This window comes from Salvia splendens, chromosome 2 (genome assembly GCF_004379255.2).
Source record: "Salvia splendens isolate huo1 chromosome 2, SspV2, whole genome shotgun sequence".
In the NCBI taxonomy this organism is placed as follows: domain Eukaryota; kingdom Viridiplantae; phylum Streptophyta; class Magnoliopsida; order Lamiales; family Lamiaceae; genus Salvia; species Salvia splendens.
In genome coordinates this window covers 33,632,486-33,647,449 of record NC_056033.1, presented here as the reverse complement: position 1 = coordinate 33,647,449, position 14,964 = coordinate 33,632,486, and the positions used below count along the sequence as shown (strand labels likewise).

Sequence of the window (14,964 nt, the reverse complement as noted above, 5' to 3'; positions counted from 1 at the left end):
AGTGAGACACTATGGATGCACGCAATGTTCAAAATGACCCTGCCTCATCATTAGTTATTTGAAATTTGAACATGTACCAACATTTGCAGTTGCAAGAAAAATTGAGAGATTGGTCCAAGGCATTTGAAGATGCATATTTGAGGCAAAACTTTGAAGATGGCCTGGCTTCAATTCGCAGATTGACTTACTACAAACGTGCCAATGAAGAAATTGTGAAGAAACTTTAATTAGTTGCACATGTTATTTACGGCAACTTGTAGTTCACTCTTGTATCCAAGTGCAGCGGCGGTGTCATCTACTTTTATTTCAATAATATCATTTCAATAATAAAAAAATAACCAAGAATGATTTTGTCTCACATCAAAAGTGAAACATAAAACATTCAAGGATGTCTCTATAAAAGAGAAACAACCAAGAATGATTTTGTCCTACATCGAAAGTGAAACATAAAACATTCAAGGATGTCTCTATAAAAGAGAAACAACCAAGAATGGTTTCATAAATTCGCAAGCCCATCAAATATATATGGGCTAAGACGCATGAGGGAGATGTGTCTCTCCTTAAGACGCATGATGGTTGTGCGTCGTTATACAAAATTTTGAAAAAAATTGAGAGACGCATGTCCCTCATGCGTCTTTATAAAAGACGCATGTCCGTGATGCGTCTCATTAAAAGGAGACGCATGAGGGTCATGCGTCTCTCCCAAACCCGCAATAAAAAAAAACTCCAGTACACTTACGGAATCTAAGTTTTAGTCCAGAAAAAAAAAACCCTATTATTAACAGTGGTTACAATACAAGCTTTAATTATGTGTAACAACAGTGGCGCAGCTATATGTAGTATATCTCACTAAGAAAATCTCCTAAGCAAGTTTTACAAGATGAAAATGGTCAGAATAAATTGTCGATGCCCTTTTCCGAAAATGTAAAAAGGAAATTCACTCCATTCTAAACAACACTAAATTCATGTGTAGTGAAAACGAGAAGCTCCAAAAAACAGGCAGCAAGAATAAAGTTAGCTAAGCTTCATTGCAGTGAATAGCTATAGCTCCCCTCATTTCCCACCGGCCGTCTTTCGCCTCACAAGTGTTGACGTTGGCCGTGAAGATTTGTTCAACGGAGAATGGCCTCGGACCCTCCCACTTGGCTGAGGAATCGGACTCCTGCTCATGCAGCCATTAACAAGTTCAGTTGAAACACTGCAAACCGAATGTTATTTACTTGTGCTTGTACCTACCTGGTCTCTTGGGTCTTGACCGGCTTGGCCACGGGATGTTTGAGCCTCGATGCGACCATGGTGGATTTCTGAATGTAATATTGGGTTTGTGAATGGTCTAGGCTGTGCCTTGTGTTTACTGGTGAGGCCAGGGACTGCCTGCTTCCTGAATCGTCGACCATGCGTCTTGGCTGTCCAAACTGGACCTTCTTGAACAGAAATTGCTCTGATCCTCTGTCTTGCAACATAAACTGGATGCAGGGCTGCCCAGGTTGTTGGCAGCTTCTTCCTTTCGTGCCAATTTCGATGCTGATGTAGGGGTGCCCGGGTTGTTGGCAGCTTCTTCCTTTCGTGCCAATTTTAATGTTGATGTAGGGCTGCTCGGGTTGTTGGCAGCTTCTTCCTTTCGTGCCAATTTTGTCCTTTCGTGCCAATTTTGATGCTGATGTAGGGGTGCCCGGGTTGTTGGTAGCTTCTTCCTTTCGTGCCAATCTCGATGCTGATGTAGGGCGTTGGCAGCTTCTTCCTTTCGTGCCAATTTCGTTGCTGATGTAGGGCTGCTCGGGTTGTTGGCAGCTTCTTCCTTTCGTGCCAATTCCGCTTTCAGCATAGCAATCTTCACCAGCATCACATTAGGAAATGCACAACAACAACAAGAGACACAGAAAGAGCAGAAAACCTGTTCCTTGAGCTCCTTGACCTCAGGGGCGGAGGTGTCCTTGTTGGATTTGGCCGCGCCAAGCTCCACAGTGGAGACACGCTCCGCGAATTTGAGAGTGCTGAGCGTCTGGCTCCGGGCTGATGTGGACGAACATGAGAGTCTTGGCCTGCCCTCCGAGTGAGTCCTTAAGCAGCTGCGTGAGCTTGCTGTTGCGGTAGGGAACATGAGCCTTCTTCTGAGCTACAGCAGCGATCACGTCTCCTAGAGCAGACAGAGATCGGTTGATGTGCTGAGCCTCCTTCAACCTCTCCCCAACCGCGTCCGTTTTGTCACATCTCTCACTCCCGGCCAGGTCCACCAGATGCATGCACCCCCGCAGAGTCGTGCCTGATGTCAAGTCCTTGCCTTGGACGTGAACCCTCAGGCAACTGATATATACACCAACTCCACTTTTAGTTTTGGATTAACAAAATACATCTCATCTAAATCAGACCTATGTACCTGTGGGACCGACTGGACCGGTCGTTCATGGAGGTGGAGCCCACTGCGCGGTTCTTGTGGCCGAGGTTCATGAGGTCAATGACATCCGATGTTGAGGTCACATTCGCCAGATTAGCATTCGGGACATTGATTCCATTGGAGGAGTTATTGCGGATCTCCAATCTCGTGTTGCCACCATCTGTCACAAGGAGATCTCGGACCTGCTCATTGTAGATTTCCATCATTTGAACTGAGATGTTGTAATCAATCGTGTCTTTCCTCTCTTCTGAGATTTCGAATAAATCGCTCAATGCTCTGTAGTTTACGCCCAAGCTTTCTTTTGTCAGCTCCTTCGGCCCCGTCTGCAGACAAAAAAGTGTGAGAATTATAGCACGAGCGCACGTTGATTAGCCCTGGCTCAAACACAAGTTCAATCCCCACCATTGTGTAGGTCTTTCCGGATCCTATTTGGCCGTAAGCAAATATGCAGACGTTGTATCCATCAAGGACTGACCGGACCAGTGGCTGAGTATCTGCAAATACTTCTTCTGCAAAGATTGAAACACAAATTTCTTCATCTTGTTTTTCTCAAAAACTAAAATTGTAGGCACATAATGCAGGAAGATGTTACATACCTTGAGTTGAGTTTGTGCCAAAGGCCTTGTTGAAAGTGAATATTTTCTTCACATTTCCATGTTTTGCACTTGTTTGGATAGTGAGCGAGTTGTCAACTATCTCGTCTAATATGTTCAACCCATTGGCCTGCCCGGGTAAGAAAGGGCGCACACGGCAGTACACTCTGATGCTTCCTGTTACATTCAAGCACATATCATCAACATTCAGCACACCTATATTCAATGTTGAAATGCAAATTCTTCACCTTTCAGGTCTCGCACTTGATTGTACAGCTTCCGGTTCTCTTCAAGAACCTTCTGGTATCCAGAAGCTTGGCTAGATAGGCGCACGACTTGTTTACCTAACACCAAAAACAAAATTTTAAGTCGCTTAGAATCTGGTTTGTCTTAATCTAGACTATCAACATCTTCTTGATACTTCAGCTGGAGTACGTGCATGCCTTGTTTTGTCGAGTCGATGATCTTCCTTAGTTCCTACAAGGTATTGAGATCAGCTTCGTGTAAGCTGTTAATCCTGAGATGATGAACACTATTTTTTGACAGATGACCTACCTCTACAGTCCTGTGCTGGAGATCTTGGTGTTTCGAGGAAAGAGTACCGGAAGCCTTGTTACAGAAATCTTTCCCAGCTCCACCGTGTGGTTTTCTTATATTTGACGTCGCCTTGAATCAAGAAACAGCACAGGTCATTACAATGTAAGGAAGATCTAAAAAACATCCTTATAGAATTGCTTGGTTTGAGGTGGATATAGTAGGGCTAAGCCAAATGCTATCAGACCTCAATCTCCGAACTCATGCACGAGGTCGAGTCGCTCTCATCCTGTGAAGCTGCTCCCATCTGTCAAAATTCCTCATTTTAGTCTTTGGCATTATTCAAGTGTTATGTGACAGACAACATTCTGTCAAATGCCTCATTATATGCTCAACAATAATGTAACCCCACCTCTGCGTACGCATCCTTCTTCTCCTCGCCCGTTGGAACGACCTTATCTTGCAAACCGTGCTAATCTATCATGCCAAAAATAAAACAAAAACTTCCTTAAGAAAGGTACTAGTATATAAAAAAATTGCTGTTTCAAGAAGTACTGTGACTAAACATGCAGTTATTTTAAACTCAGCAAACATTAGGCTTACTAGTTTAGTTTGCTTTTCCAGCCTGCGCTCGAACTCTTCCTTAACTTCACCTATTATATTCTCCACAATCTATTCATCGCCACGAAACAAGACACCAGAAAGAGAATCAACAAGCTGCAAAAGGGCAGAGGTGGAATATGATATCACATTGTCACTCACAATAGGGATTTCTTCTGCTCTCTGATCAGCAAGAAGCTCGCACAGGAGCTTTTGCAATGAAGAAGACGCGCACTGCAATTTGGGGCGTCACAAATCTGATGTTATAGAAAATAATCTAACAAAAAAATTTCATGGTGGTACATGGTCAGAAAACAAACCATTTCACTAAGATCAGCAGATGAAACGTCGTCAGTGATGCAAGGCATCGGGTTTCCACTGAACTTCCAGACACCATTGGCACCGGCCTGCTTCCACTCGTGATGACTTGAGGGCAACGATGCAGTTCACAATCTGGGATGACTCGCCTCCCTAAAAATCCAACACTAGTCGTTACGATCTTGTATCATATATTCAATTATGGTTATAAGTTAAGGTTCAATGGAATGTACATACTTGTTCCAAGTCAGGGACTTCGAAAGTGGGAATCCCCATCTCCTGTATGGCGGTGAGGAAGTTCCTCACATTCTCGAAGTATTGGAATGCGGTGAGGGCAGCACCATCAGGAATTATGACAGTATCAACAGGTGCATCAACTACCTACCAAAATCAAAATATAGTGATTAAATAGAGAAACAAAAAAACATAATGAAATAGTAGTAAAAGAGGTACAAGGCATACTTTTGGGACAGAAGCAGGCTGGATCTTGTTAAGAAGAATAATGCCACTTCTCAATCCAATTCTAAAGTCCTCTTCAGAGGGCTCTGCAGGCAAATCTTTTCCTAAAACTACCCCTACCATCTTCCTCACCCATTCCGCCACCTCGTATCTTCTAAATGCTGCATTTACATTAACATCCAATATGAATATGTATATGTTCAACAAAATGCATCTGCAGATGGCCTAGCAAGGCTAGCGTTTGAAGGATTGTTTTTAAAAAATATGCATTTGATCATATCAATTTGTCAATGAATAATGAAGAAAAGTTATGCAAGATTGAGATGGATAAATGAGGAGTTGTTAAGAAAGATGATCGATCATACAAGCTTCTTCAGCTCTTCTAGAGGCGGAATTATCGTTGTTGGCGAGTCTCTTGCCTTGCCGTGCTGCTGGAGCACATCTTCCACCGCCGACGCCACATTGAATTGCAGCACCTCTTCCGCCATTTTCTGAAACAACAAGAAAAAACTGGTTTAGAAATATGAGGTATCATGTTTTTTTTGTGTGTGTTTTTCGTGTGCATGCATTTGGTTTTTGGTAAAATAAATATGTATATAAATTATTATACAGCAGTGGATGAGATTTAAGCGTACCTCAATCTCAATCTGAATGTGAAAAAGTGTGCTGCCTAATGTGACATAGGAATCAGGCTGTCAATGGTGAGAGAGATGTCTTTTGTGTGTATCTCTCTCTTTCTTTCTCTTGAAAGAAGAAGAAAGGGAGAGAAAGAGAAGGAGGCTGAGATATATAGGAACAAAGTTAAAGGAAAAGAAGATGTGAAAAGAGAGAAATTGAAAATAAAGATGATGGTGATTGCAGAATGTTTGTGGTTTACTTCGTCTCCTCTCCTTTTCTCATTCAGTTATTACACGTTGCTCTTTCCAAGCCGAAAGCCTCGCCTTCCTCATCTTATTTTTTATATTGCGATTATTACTTTTAATTATCATTAGAAAACTAGCAGTTGTCAACACATTATTCCAATCAATTTTTATACTATTACTTTTAATTTAATAGAAATAAAATCAATTAAGGAATAACAATTTCATTCCTTTCTATATCTTTATAAATGGAATTCTCATCTTCTTTTTTATTTTTTTATGAGACAATCTTGTGGATTGTTAGACCATTATATTGGAATAGCTTACCTAGTGTGAAAAATATTAGATAAGATAGAATTAAAATATAGTATGGGATAAGCAAAAATAAGCTTTTATCTAAGATCAAATAAAAATGTGTTGGAACTTGCTTGGGTAAGCTGGATGCAGAGTTCAAGAAGATCAAATCTTGTACTGGTTCAGGAACAGAGTATGACTGACTGCATGATCCGGTCATGCGACTTGCTTGGGTCAGCTGGATGCAGAGTTCCAGAAGAAGATCAAATCTTGCACTGATTTGGGAAGAGAGTATGATTCGGTCATGCTGTCCATGCCTCAAGGATTGAGCCTTGAATATTCATGATGTTGCGGCCTTGCTGAATCGAGGCTGGAGTGGGCAAAGGCGATTGGTGTCAATAATGATGGCACACAGCCGAGGGCTAACATGGTTCACAACAACCTTCTTTCTACAACACTCCTTTTGCTAACCTGGTACAGGAAAAAGGTCTCTCATAATCACCAGTACATAAAACTCTCCCTTTGAGAGCTACTAATCACGCCTCAAATGATCTCAAACCCCAATACTAGTGCTAAATACAGTGGCAACAACTACCTTCATCTTCATCTTCATCTTCATCTTGGTAATGGCAGAGAGACTGAACAATATTGATAACCATGGGAGGGAGGCTGTAAATTGAAGAGTAGCCCAAGATAGCCCCATCTTAAGCTCCGAGTTTATCAGAATCAAAACTTATTTTCATGTCTCCTAACAATGGGTGCAGAAGAAAAAAAAATCAACAAAACAAAACCACCTTATTTTCAAAACTTAATTTCATGTCTCCTATCATTAGACCAGTCAATGCTTATCAAGAACCACCCAAGTACACACTGTAAATTGTCAAGATAACGATAAGCATGGGGAAAATCAAGGTAGAAGATCAAATGTAGCACGACATAAAACCTTGGAACCACCATTTCCAGGTTACTGATAGAACCACAGAGAGCATACATTTGGAAATTGAAGAGCATAATGGTAAGCAAGGAAAAAGTCGGCTAGAACACAAAATTCCAAAGAATATTACTATAATCCCTCTGCCACCCTCCATAAATACTAGAATGGCATCATCAGGCAACCTGAGGATCTTTGTTTGTGGTTTCGGCATCATCAGGCTGCCTGAAGCTCTCAGAAACCATTCTTATTCTTTGTAAGTTTATAATCTCACGAATTCAGCTCTTTCCAATCATTCAACAATGACCATTGACTCTTATGCAGAACAATATCTGTGAAGGTTAAACATAATTTTTTAAAATTTATAAAATTTTTGAAGAAGAGAAACAAGAAATTTTTAAAACAAGAAAATTTAAAATTTAGAAAATTCCCCGTGGAATTCCGCGGAACGTCAAGGAACTGCGAATTCCTCGACGGAATTCCGGATCCGTGCATGCCACGCACAATGGCGGACTTCCGCCACGGAATTCCCGCACGCCGAGGAATTCCGGATCCGTGCATGCCACGCACAATGGCGGACTTCCGCCACGGAATTCCCGCACGCCGGTGGAAATTCCGCGGTGACGTCCGCCACTACTGATGCTCTTACTACATTATATTGTCGCCCCTCGTCTTTTCCCGGGCTTGGGACCGGCTGTGGCAGGAAACCCCAGCACACAGGCAGAGTTACACGACTCTACTTACCCACAAATACATGTAAAAGCACACGTATAAATTCACTAGACTAAAAAGTTCATATAGATTCAAGTAGAGAGCCAACTAGTTGTTCATTTCTTCTATAACCAATTCGTAGACCAACCCAGCCCCCTATCTACCTCCTCCATGCAAGACTGTATTTTTCTTATATTAAATAGTTGCACTCATCTACTACCATATCAAATACGAAACTGAAGTTCTAAGAAAATTTTGTTCACATAGGAAAATTGAACAATTGGTGGGACAATGTTAGTCAGTGAAATCATGGGTTTCTTGTCAGCTTTGAACACATAAGCCGAAGAAAAATGATCACGTTACAACAAGAAAGGTGAACAGTTTTGAGGTAAAAAAGTGAAATAGCTGACCTAAAGCTCCAAGTGAAATAAGTCAAGGCCAGCATCAAAGATTGGTTCCTAATATCATGTCCAACAACCAGACAAAGATAGCCACCTCAATCTCCGCAGTTAACAGAATCAAATTTATTTTGTATGATCGTATCTTCCCTTGTAGGGTGAGGCCAAACACAATATCCATGTTAAAAAATGGAACTGATGAAACAAAGTAGAGACAGCCAAGCATCAAACTGGAACTGGCTTCCACTGAAGGTTGATTGAGAACCAGCCATTGCTCAGACACTAGAAAATGAGAAGTACTATAACGATAAGAACAAGAATGTCTACGAAGAAGATAAAATCTAAAAGATAACAAATTAAACTCCCTCTGCCAATGTAAAAGCCCAGAACTGCTTTCTCTTGAAAACTGAGGAACCCAAATATTTGACACCTGGAAATTGAAATACATAACAATAAGCAGGGAATGTCCAGCAAGAAGGTAACAACGTAGAAAATTACTATACTCCCTCTGCCCACCCCCACCCCCACCCCCTCATACAAACACTGTCAACGCCAGCATCGAAGATCCTCATGCCCAAAAGCCAGACCAAGATAAAGCATCTTAAGCTCCACCTTTAACAGAACCAAAATTTATTTTGCATCATTCAGTCACAGGTGGAGGCCGAAAAAAATGTCCATTTAACTAAAAAGAAACTGATGAAAGCGAGTAAAAATAACCAAGCATCAAACTAGAAGGCTTCCACTGAAGTTCGATAAAAAAAACCAGCCAATGATAAGATACTGGAAATTGAAGAGTTTAATGGTAAATGTCCTACTTTTTTCTTTAAAAGAAATGGAACTCGATTAATCCTCAAGAAATTCTCATTTTGGCTTGGCCCACAAACATTTTGAAGAAATAAGGTGACTTATCTTATCCCTTCTGAACTGCTCAGTCCATAATCTTCTCACTTTTGATTCGTTTCTGTTCTTTATATCATCTGTCACAGGGTGAGGCAGAAAAAAATATCCACACCACAACATAAAAAATAAAAGCTGATGATACGGAACAGAGGAAACTAATTATAAAATCAGAGCGGCCTTCCAATGGAAATCAATTAAGACCCATCAAAAGATAAGATCTGGAAATTGTAAATCATACAATAAGCAGCAAAAAAGTCTAGATAGAAGAATAAATGAATTAGAAAAACTATTGTGTACCACTGACAGCCTGTCATATCACAGGGTGAGGAAAGAAGAAATCACATCTACGTAATAAAGTGAAGTGGATGAAACAGACCACAGGACACCAAGCATGAAAACAAAACTTCCTTCTGATGGAAACTGATTGAGAGCCACCCAAAGATCTCTGGAAATTGAAGAGCATAACAATAAGCAAGAGGAAGTTCTACATGGAAGAAAATTGGTGTAAAAGAATGATATAATCCCTCTACTACCCGCCATAAACATTATATCAAAGCCAGTATCAAAGAGTAATCTTTGTCAAACAAAGGGACAAAGACAGCCATACCAGAAGAACCAACTTGGATAGAACCGTAACTTATTCTTAATTTATCCTGCCACAGGGCGAGTTGAAAAACAATATCCATATCTACAATTCTACATAAAAAAATAGAAGTTGAAAAACAGAGCAAAGGGAGCCAAGCATCAAACCAGAACTGCCTTCTGATGGTCACTGATCAAGAACCACCCAAAGATCCCTGGAAATTGAAAAACTTAAGATAAGCCAGAGGCAATTCTAAGTGGAAGATTACTGGTGCAGAAAAAACAATATACTCCCACTACTACCCACAATAAACACTACATCAATGCCGGCGTCTAAGAGTTCATGTTTTGTCCAAAAACAGGATAAAGATAGCCGCACCATAAGGTCCAACTTGGATAGAACCATTAATTATTCGTAATCCTGTCACACGGCGAGAGAGAAACAATTTCCATATTAAATAACAAAGAGAAGTTGAAAAATCAGAGCAACCTAGCCACCAAACCAGACTGCCTTCTGATGGAAACTGATCAGGGACAACAAAAGATATCTAGAAATTGAAGAGGATAATGATAAGATGAAAATTTAGGTGGAAGATAAGTGGTGAACAGAAAATACTATACTCCCTATGCAACCCTCCATAAACACTACATCAATGTCCAACAGGTAACAACATGACCAGATAGCCACACCATAAGATCCAACTTAGATAAACCAATAGCTTGTTCTTATATCACCTGTACCAGGTTGAGGTGTTAAACAATACCCATATCTATGTAACAAACAAAAAATGATGAAACAGCAAGTAAAAAAACTTGACAAAACAGCGTAAGGGCATCCAACGATCAGACACTAGAAATTCAAGAGTACAACGATAATCACAGGGAATGTCTACGTAGAAGATAAAATATAAAAGATATCATACTATACTCCCTCTGCCACTGTAAAAGTCCATAACTGCCTTCTCTTGAAGACAGAACCCAAATATTTGACATCTGTAAATTGAAGAGCATAAAAATAAGCAAACAAAAAACAGAGTAAAGATACTCAAGCATCAACCAAGACTTGCCTTCCGACGTAAACTGCTGAAGGCTGATTAAGAACCACCCAACGCTCAGATAATGGAAATTGAAGAGTAAAGAAAAACGCGAAGACGGTCTATATAGGAAAAAAAAAATTAGTAGAAAATAATACTATACTATACTCCCTCTGCCAAACAGTATAAAAAAGAACGGCCTTCCCCTAGAAACTGATAGAACGACCCAAAGATCAGACGTCTGGAAATTGAAGACTATAATAGTAAGAAAAGAGAAAGCTCAGCTAGAAGATAAATGACAGGAGAAATGTCACCCTTCATAAACACCATAAATGCAAGCATCAGAGATTGGTCCACTTCAACGACCCAGTACAATGGCTGAAATAGATATACACATATAGGTAAATAAACAAACAGATTAAAGGGAAAAGTTAACCAAGCATCAAAGTTCAAACGAACAGATTAGAGGGAACAGTTAACCAAGCATCAAAGTTAAACTAGAGCTGCCTTCCAGTGAAGCCTGATGAAGAATCCGCCCAACGGTCAGAGACTGGATATCAAAGAGAGCAACAATAAGGGCAGGGAGGTCCAGGTAGAAATACGAGGTAGTGAAATAACACTATACTATACTCCATGTCACAATGTAAAAGCCCAGAACTGCCTTCTCTTGGAAACTGAAGTACCCAAATATCTGACATCAGGAAACTGAAGAGCATAACAATAAACTAAGGAAATGTCCAGGGAGAAGATAAACGAAAGTATAAAATATTATATACTCCTTCTGTCACCCTTCATAAGCTCGGTCAACGCCAGCATCAAATATTGGTCCATGTTTAACAGCCAGACCAAGATAGCCCTCCTTAAGCTCCACCTTCAACAGAACTAAATTTATTTGTATCTCCTGTCACATGTTTAGGCCAAACCAGATATCCATGTAACAAAATGTAACAAATGAAGTGGAGTAAAAGTAACCAAGCACCAACCCAGAACTGGCTTCCGCGGAAGGTTGATTACGAACCAGCCAACGGTAACACACTGGAAATTGAAAGAGTATAATGGTAAGCACCAGGCATGTCTACGTAGAAGATAAAATCTACATCTGTGTAACAAACAAAATACTGATGAAAAAGAGTAAAGATAATGCATCATCAAACAAGAACTCTCTTCGTGAAGGTTGAGAACTTGCCAACGACCAGAAACAGGAAATTGAAGAGTATAATGACGAGTATTGGAAAGGTCGACGAAGAAGATAAAACGAAGTAGACAAACTCCCTACATTGTAAAAACACAGAACGACATACCTTGAAAACTGATCGAACAACCCGAAGAGCAGACATCTGGAAATTAAGGAGCATACCGGTAAGCAATGGGAAAGTCCAGCTAGAAGATCAATGATAATAAAAAATACGATACTCCCTCTGCCAAGCCGTATGAACACTACAATGTCATCAACACTTTTTGTCCATATCCAACAACCAGACCCACATAGCTTAACCTTAAGCTCCAAGTCTTAACAGAATCAAAACTTATCGTATATCCCTATCAAAGGATGAAGAAGAAGAAGAAGAAGAAGAAACATCCACAATCTACATAACAAAAAAACTATTGAAACGGAGCAAAGATAACCAAGTACGAACCAGCTTCCAGTGAAGGTTGATTAAGAACCACCCAAATAGACACTGAAAACTGAAGAGAACAACAATAAGCACAGGTATGTATCTAGGAAGAGGATAGAATGTAGCAGAAGAAGATACTATACTTTCCTTCCACTGCCACATAATAAAACCTGAGAATCACCTTCCCTTTATTATGATAGAACCACATGTATAACATACATCTGGAAATTGAAGAGAAGTCAGCTAGAAGATAAAACGTCACAGAAAAACTGTACTCCCAATGCCAGCCCCATCTTTGCCAGCATCAGATATGTGTATGGAAATAAAATGTCCTGTGTGTCACTGGGTGAGGCCAGAAACATTATACACATCTATGTAAAAAAAGTAAAAAACTTATAAAAGAAAGTAAAGATACTTGAGCATCATCAAGAACTGCCTTTCGATGAAAACTGATTAAGAGCTACCCAACCCTCAGATACTGGAAACTGAAGAGTAAACGATAAACACAGGAAATTTTAGGCAGGAAGTCTAGGTAGAAGATAAAAGTTGTTAGAAAAAAAACACTATACTATACTCCCGCGTAAAAACAAAGAACAGCCTTCCCCTGAAAACTGGTAGAGCAACCCAACATCAGGTATCTCTGAAAGAGCATAATAATAAGATAAGGGAAAGCACAGCTAGAAGATAAATGGCAGGAGAAAGGCCAGCCTTCATAAACACCATAAACGCAAGTATCAGAGATTGGTCCGCGTCAACAACCGGCAACAAAGGCTGAAAACAATATTCACATAAGGTAAATAAACAACCATTTAGCATAAAAAAGTTAACCAGGCATCAAACCAGAAAATTTGACTAAACATTAAACAAAAAACAGATTAAAAAGAGCAGTTAACCAAGCATCAAACAAGAGCTGTCTTCCAGTGATGAAGAACCCACCCAAAAGTCAGAGGCTGGATATCAAAGAGAAAAACAATAAGGACGGGAAAGTCTATGTAGATGGTAACAGGTAGTGAGAAAAATACTATACTACACTATACTATACTCCCTCTGTCAAACTGTAAAAGCCCAGAACAGCCTTCTCTTGGAAACTGAAGAACCAAAATATCTGAAATCAGGAAAATAAAGAGCATAACAATAACCAAAGGCGATGTCACAGAAGAAAAATACTATACTCCCTCTGCCATTCTTCATAAACTCATTCTACGCCAGCATCAAATATTGGTCCATGTCCAAGTCCAACACAGCCAGACCCCCCTTAAGCTCCACCTTCAACAGAACTAAAATTTATTTTGCATCTCTTGTCACATGTTGAGGCCAAGCTCAATATACAGGTGACAAAAAAGAAACTGATGAAATGGAGTAAAAATAACCAAGCACCAAACCAGGAGTGGCTTCCACTGAAGGTTGATTAAGAACCAGCCACTGGTAAGACACTGGAAATTGAAGAGTATAACGATAGGCACCGGGGAATGTCTATGTAGAAGATAAAAAAATTTAAATAATACCACACTATACTCCCTCACCACCCTCCATATACACTATCATTGCCAGAGATGACTCCATATACCAAACAGCCTATTTCAATTTATTTATGGAGACACTGGGAGAAAACGTCCTACACCAAGTTAGGGAATCAGCTACTTTTGCCATAAGACTGATGAGCGGAAATCACGATATACCTCAATTGCATAGAAATTAATTGAAGTATGATACTGAGGCTGCTCACCGGCGTAGCGCGAATACAGAACATCAAGATATCCATTCATGGCCAGAGAAGAAGAAACAATGAGTAAATTAATCTTCCCGCAACTGCCGATAACTATCAAACTCGGAGAACAAATGGATAGAATTTCACATAGACAGAGAGGCAAAGTTAACATTCTCAATCGAAACATCACGAACTAACAATCGATTGCACCAACATAAACAAACGAAAGTGAGTCCCCATAACCAATCATGATACGAAAGACCGCCAAAACTTGAACCATAATAGTCTTAGAGCTTCGATCGTTTAAAATAACCAAATAATCAATATCGAAGAAGAATCACAACAAAAGAAACTTCACAGTGGACTGATCATAAACCCATCTATCCTCGCCGTCATACCAGATTGGGAAAAGTACAGAGAAATCGCACCACACAGAGAAAGTAATCCAATCGATTACAGAAAACCTAGTCGCCAATCTAAATCGCAGCACAAAACCTCAAGAATTTAAAATAAACATGGAATAAGAAGTAGATTTATGGTTGGGGAATTGCCGAGGTTATATATATATATCTGGAGTTGGCGGCAGATGGACGGCTGCGATTGATTGGATCAAAACAAGTCGGTTTAGAGAGAATGTATAGTATGGAAGGAAAAGCCGAATAGGTGACGTTGAAAATACAAGATATTTTTCCTTTGTAGCCTTTTTTTTCCTTTCATGACATGGTAATATCTAGAGTAAAGGCCAAAATTGGTCCTGAATATATAGCCATTTTTCGATTTTGGTCATAAACATTATCTTTTGGATTTTTTGGTCCTGCACATATGGACATTTGATCATTTTGGTCCTCCGTCAATATTTCCGTTAAAAACTAACGGTCAACATTATCTTTTGGATTTTTTGGTCCTGCACATATGGACATTTGATCATTTTGGTCCTGCACATATGGAATTTTGATCATTTTGGTCCTCCGTCAATATTTTCGTTAAAACCTAACGGTCAACGGCCGATTTTTTACTAAAACAATGGGTTG

General features: G+C 39.9%; 1 long non-coding RNA gene and 1 pseudogene across 2 annotated transcripts; both read right to left on the bottom strand.

Annotated features, from left to right (window-relative positions):
* Window positions 1-837: 837 nt before the first annotated feature.
* LOC121778748 lies at window positions 838-5,472 on the bottom strand (annotated as a pseudogene).
* A 615-nt stretch (window positions 5,473-6,087) lies between these two features.
* On the bottom strand, window positions 6,088-14,444 carry LOC121792320. Of its 2 annotated transcripts, XR_006048864.1 has the most exons (5): window positions 11,911-14,444; window positions 9,883-11,644; window positions 8,106-9,790; window positions 6,649-6,801; window positions 6,088-6,524 (listed from the first exon to the last, which is right to left on the bottom strand). It is a non-coding gene; the product is annotated as an uncharacterized LOC121792320 (long non-coding RNA). The 2 variants fall into 2 exon arrangements; XR_006048863.1 differs by having other exon boundaries at window positions 8,106-11,644.
* Window positions 14,445-14,964: the final 520 nt, after the last annotated feature.